Source organism: Camelus bactrianus, chromosome 7, assembly GCF_048773025.1.
Source record: "Camelus bactrianus isolate YW-2024 breed Bactrian camel chromosome 7, ASM4877302v1, whole genome shotgun sequence".
NCBI classification, from domain to species: Eukaryota; Metazoa; Chordata; class Mammalia; order Artiodactyla; family Camelidae; genus Camelus; species Camelus bactrianus.
Window position 1 is genome coordinate 44,438,546 of NC_133545.1, and position 5,896 is coordinate 44,444,441.

Here is a 5,896-nt window from a genome sequence, read left to right on the forward strand (position 1 = left end):
CACCCTGCTGAAGAAAGGATTTTAGAAATATTTTCTTCCAAAACAACAAGGTAAAAAGAAATGATTTTTTTTTCGGTTTTAAAGCTTTTTTAAAGGAACATTTTTAAGCATTTGTGAAAAGTAGAGTGCATGGCTGCCCTTGTCCGGCTTCAACATCTTCTCAACCCCGAGTGTAACGTCCCCAGCATCTCCATGGCCCGTGGCCCCATACCCTGGATTATTTTGAAGTGGTTCCCGGATATCGTTTCATTTCACCCATAAATACTTCAGTATTATCTCAGGGAGATGAGGACTTTTTAAAAAATGCCATTACAATGCTATTATCATACCTAAAAATAACAGTTCCTACTTTGGGTCAGTGTTGAAAGATCCCCAGTTGACACATAAAAGTTTATTTACTAATAAGACAAAGACTCCACCCTGCAATGGGTGGCTATGTCTCTTACATCCCTTGTCATCTGTAGGCTCCCCCTTGCCTGTTCTCCTTGCAGTTTGTTTGTTGAAGAAATGAAGTTATTTCTGCTGTAGAGTTTGGCACATTCTGGATTTTTCAACTCCTAATGAAATAATAAATCTAGGCAATGATAATCAGTGGTCGTGATCCCACCGGGTGAAAGGCCAACAGGAAACTTTGTAATAGATGGAAAGGCTGACAGGATTTGATGCCACAGATCCATCCTCACATCTCAGAATAACTTGATTTTCACATTACCTCCTGTAATGAATTCCTACCAAAAAATTCTACTGGAGTCGCACTGAGACCCTGGCTTTAACTACCAGTTTATAGAAAATACAAGGGACTGAAGAACATGGAAAACTACATGATAGGCTTTTTTTTTTTTTTCTATTTTAATGTGGCAAATATTCATTTTAAATTTATTTGCTTATTCTTTTATTGTCAGGCATTATACTGTGAGGTTTTCCCCAAGGATTACTGAGGTATAGGGTATATTTATGCCTAAATGGACTCTGATTTCTATAAAGTTTTTGTTCTTTTGCCTGCTTTGGGTAGATTTTAATCTACTTCCTAATGACCAGTGACAGCACTGTAACAACTTCCGTAGCCTCTGTGATCTTACTGCCTAATCTTCCTCCACCCTAGCCCCTCCTCACAGAGTTTTTTCCATTTTACTGTGGATTGAGAAACTAAATATCAACTTTTTCTGGACTTCTGAAAGAAAGGTTCTAAGAGGGAGCTAATTAAGGACCCTATTAGTGAATACATAAATATTAGTGACTAGACTTTTTCAATACTATCGTTAACTTTTTCATCCCCCCCTTTCCTATTTCTTGAATGCATTCTGGATAGCTGAAGTGTCTGGATAAATGACATGGAACCCAGTGTTCTTACACTAATCACATTTGATAGAAAGTTTGGTCCCAACACCCATCAATAAGCTATAGTGTGCACAGGAAAATGGCAAAATTCCAAATTGGTAAACCCCAAGACTGCACACAAACATGAAAGTTCAGTAGGAATGCCATCTGGATTAAGTCATTAAGGATAAGCGCATGGGACAGTCTTGCTGTTGATATTCTCAAAACATCCTCTTCCTTTGGATTCCATGGCCTAACACTCTTCTAATTTTCTCCTACCTCTGGGGCTTCTCCTCAGTCTTCTCCTGGCTCGTTTTCCTCTTCCTGTCTCGTAGATATTGGAAAATCTCAAGGCTGGACCCACTGCCCTCTTCTCCTCCACATCCTACACCCTCCCTCTGTGATCTCGTCCATGCTTATGGTTTAAATTATTATCTATATGTTGATGACTCTTAAATTTATGTCTCCAGCCTAGACTCTCCTCAGAGCTCCCAATCATAAATTCAGTTGCATCTTCAAAATCTCGACTTGGCCATCTCACAGGACTTTGAACCCTGCATGTCCAAAAACTGAACTCATACACTCAGACTGGTTCCTCCTCCAGCATTCCCTCAGTAAACAGCGCCTCCATCCAAAGATGAGCGAGCCAGACACTTGGCAGCCATCCCTGACACCTCCATCTCCCTCACTGCCATATTTATTGGATCAGGAAGGGTTCCTGATCCTCATTTCTAACTCTATCCATGTCTCCTCATCTTCACAGCTGCCACTGTAGTCCAAGTTTTCACAGTCCTACTCCTTGATTACCTCCAGGGCCTTCTGTTCTCTCCATGTCTACTTTGTCTCCAGTCCATTCTGCAGCCAGTGTTCTTTAAAAATATACCAATCTGTTTACAACTGTATCATCTTCCCAGTGCCTTTAGAATAAAGACTAAAATTCTTAACATGGCTTATAAGGATTATAATGTTACTGGCCCATACCTCTGTCACCAGCCTCATTTCACAATCCCCTTCCCCTTGTTTTCTGGGCTCTAGCCATACTGGGTCCATAGGAGTTTGAACCTCAGGACCTTTGCACATGTAGTTGCCTCAGGTAGGATTGCCATCTTCTCTTCTGCTCTTTAACTAGCTAATTCCGATATGCCTTTCTGAATTCAATTCTTTTAAAATCTCTCCATTGGCTGTTGGTGGGTTTCCCTAATGCCATGTTCACAGTTCTTGTTATTTAAGACTGAAACAACTTTATAGCTAAAGAAATTAGGCCCAGAAATGTTATATAACTTGCTTGGGGATCATACATCCAGACAGTGGCTGTGCTGAAACTCACACTGGAATAATCTCACTTTAATAAGAGCTAGATCTGTTGTCAAGTATTAGAACTCTGTGTCAAGTTTTGGTCTCTAAATGATGTGTAGAAGCTGGAATGACTTGAGGGAAAAGGAACACGCTAATTAAAGGGACGGCAAGTAAGATCTTTGAAGAAAGGTTAAAGAAGATGGGATTGTTTAGTCTAGGATGTTGTACAGACATGGGAAGAAAAGGAGATTTAAAGTTTTCAAGTTTGGGTAGGTTACTACAGTGGAGATGGCAATAAAAAGATTTTTTTGAATGACCACAGGGTACAAAAGACGATGTTAGGTCTTACATCTCTTAGGGACGAGAAAGTTTAGCCAGACAGGGTTTGGTTTGACAAATGAAAAGGTGATTAAAAATTTGAACAAAATATAGTTAGTCTTGAATGTCTTTTTGTCGAAGTGGTTAAAAGCAGAATCAACAACCATCTCACTTAGCTGGTGGTTTCAGGGCTGACCTACCTCAGGCAGAAAGCTGGACCAGTTGACCTCTTGAAGTTGTTTGGAATGAGTGAAGGAGAGAATGAATGTGAAGGTCACAGGCTAGATAGATGGTGCTCCTACCCCTCCTGGTGTGGAAAGAGAAATATTGAGTGGCATGCGTCCCCAAGGTCTCCTCAGCTGTTCACGCTCAGTTGGCCTTATCTGGTTCCCAGGTGTTTCCATTTATCTCTGATAAACTGTCAGCCAAGAGTCAGCTTTGGGTGGGAGGTGGGGGAGTAAGTGGAGGGGAGGGTAATACCCCAGATGTTTTCCGAGAAGATGGGAGAAAGTTATTCCTCAGTACTAATGCATTTCGTCATCCTCTCTGCTTGCAGATGTTAAATTTGGGAACATTTCCAGGTTCCCTTTTCTCCCTTAAAACTAGTTGTGTATTTAAAACACCAGGACCCAATCATCCCCAGGGATGTATCTTTTTTGCATATGGATGAAGCTTTGGGGGTTTAAGAGAATTCTAAGTATTACTTTCTTCCCATCTAACCAGTCCTATAGGCTTTCTCCTTTAAAAATCAGGAAATACAATAATAAGCAGAGGTAGCATTTACTGACTGCTTACTGTGTGCCATGTAAAGTCAAATCTCCATGGCAACAACACCAGGCCTGGATTAAATTCCTTTTTACAGATGGGGAAATCACTCCAAAATTGTTGTTTCTCCAAGTTTACAAAACTACCAAGTAGCAGTACCTGTTCAAACCCAGGACTGTGTGACTTTAAATAATAATTGCACACTTTTTTGAGCTTTCTTATGTGCCAGACATTCATTAAAATCTGTGGAGTAGGTACTACTGGGTCCATTTTGCAGGTGAGAAAACCAAGGCATAGAGACACCCAGTGGCTTGCTCCAGCTCACACAGCTAGTAAGTGGCAGAGTAGAGAGCCAGGCAAACAGCTTGGCTACGATCCTGTGCTGATTCTCATCCCCTTTCTACACTCTGTAGAGAGCTGGGTTGGCTGGATGCATTTTTTTTTTTTCTTAAAGTAGCTGATCTGAGCTTTCAAGGAAGAAACTTCTCTTGCCTGTGTTGTTTTATCTTTTGTTGATCTGTTGTTTGAGCAGCTGCAGGCTCCCAACCTTGTGAGAGCCTTTGTAGACAAGCCATTGGCTACAGGTGGCAAGGTTGTGGCTCCAGCTCAAGTCTCCCCTGGAGTTGGATGTTCCAGAAAGGACACTCTGTTCCATGGGGCTGTCTCTCTGGCTCAGGCTTTAATCTGGGAAAGGATGAGCCTCACTGCAGAGCCGAAGCTGTCTCCCTGCTTTGTTTACGTGAGCGTCCTTCCAGGACTCTGTCTGCTTTTGGGGTGGAAGTGCCCTGCCAAGAACTCCGCTTTCCGTGCTGCCTGTGCGGCCAACACACCTCCCGCCTTTTTGATGATTTCTCTGTCCTGGATAAAGATCGGTGTCTCATAACAGTTTGGAGACGACAAAAGTTTCCTTGGCAGGATGAATGATGGACTCGGCAGCATGTTCTTGCCTTTTGGAGTTGCCCTCCAATTTTTCCAGGCTTGATTCTGTAAATCATTTCATCTTGTACAAATACTGGGCTGTGAGCACAGATGATCTCAAAGGCGAGGGTTATTTGAAACTCCATTTAAGTATCTATCCTCCTTTCAACAGATTAATGTAGCTTGAATTTGTGAATAAAAATTTTCTTCTGTGTGTGCCAGTGCACAGGTAGTTCTGGGGTCTTTGAGAGGAAGTAGACTATGCTTCAACTCCAGGAGGCTTTGGAAAGGATGATTTGTCTGTGTATTGACAACTCATTTATCATCAAAAGCATTTAAGGCCCTACTCTATGCAAGTGCTCATGGGGTGGATGGGAGTGAGGGGGGGATGAAGTGGGGAAAACTGTGAAATGTTTTGAAAGAGATGTGTAAGCCTGAAAAGGTCATTTAGAATATCTTCTTGCTTTCTGTCTTTTCAAGAAGATGGAAATCTATTGTGGTTTTCAAGGTAGATTAAGGTTAAATAACTCACAGAGTTGGAAGAGTATTTTGGGTAACTATCTGATGTATTTCATGTTGTCATTTATGCTCCTTTGCCCTTATTCCAACAAGGAAAGAGAATGACTTGAAGGCAGGCTGCGATAGAGAAGGTCCAACAACCACAAGTTGTTAACTGTCCCATCAGAGAAAGCATCCTTGACATCTCTGCTCTTCTCTAGTCTATTGACAAAACAATTGCCCAGATGCAGTGAAATGAACATTTCTTGAATGTTGAATGTTAGAAATTAATTTGCTGGCTTTGGAGTGAAGACAGAAGTGCCTACCTTTTAGCAGTACTTAGAGTGAAAGAAAACTTGTTTTTCAGAGTTAGAGCACATGCAATTCAATGTGACCCAATGAGTTTAACAAAAATGTAACAAAACATTCTATTTAAACTTAAAAAAATGTTTTTAAGATGGGAAACTCCATCAAGCTCCACCTGGGTGATGGAATTTTATAACTTGCTTAGTAAAGTTACAATGATGAAAGCCTGTCACAAGGTGATGTTAACTGATTAGCTTGGGAGGAAGAAATGAAGACCTGGAATCTTTTATATGTTAAACATAACAAAATTCCCACAGAATTTTCTCCTTTTCATAGATAAGAAAACAAAGGCTTAGGAATGTAAGTAAACACTTCTAAGTTAAAACTAATCAGCAGTGAGCTTGTAAAGGAATCACAGCTTTCATACTCTAAAACTAATGCTCCTTCAATTCATCAGGTTACCACCAAAGAGTGATCA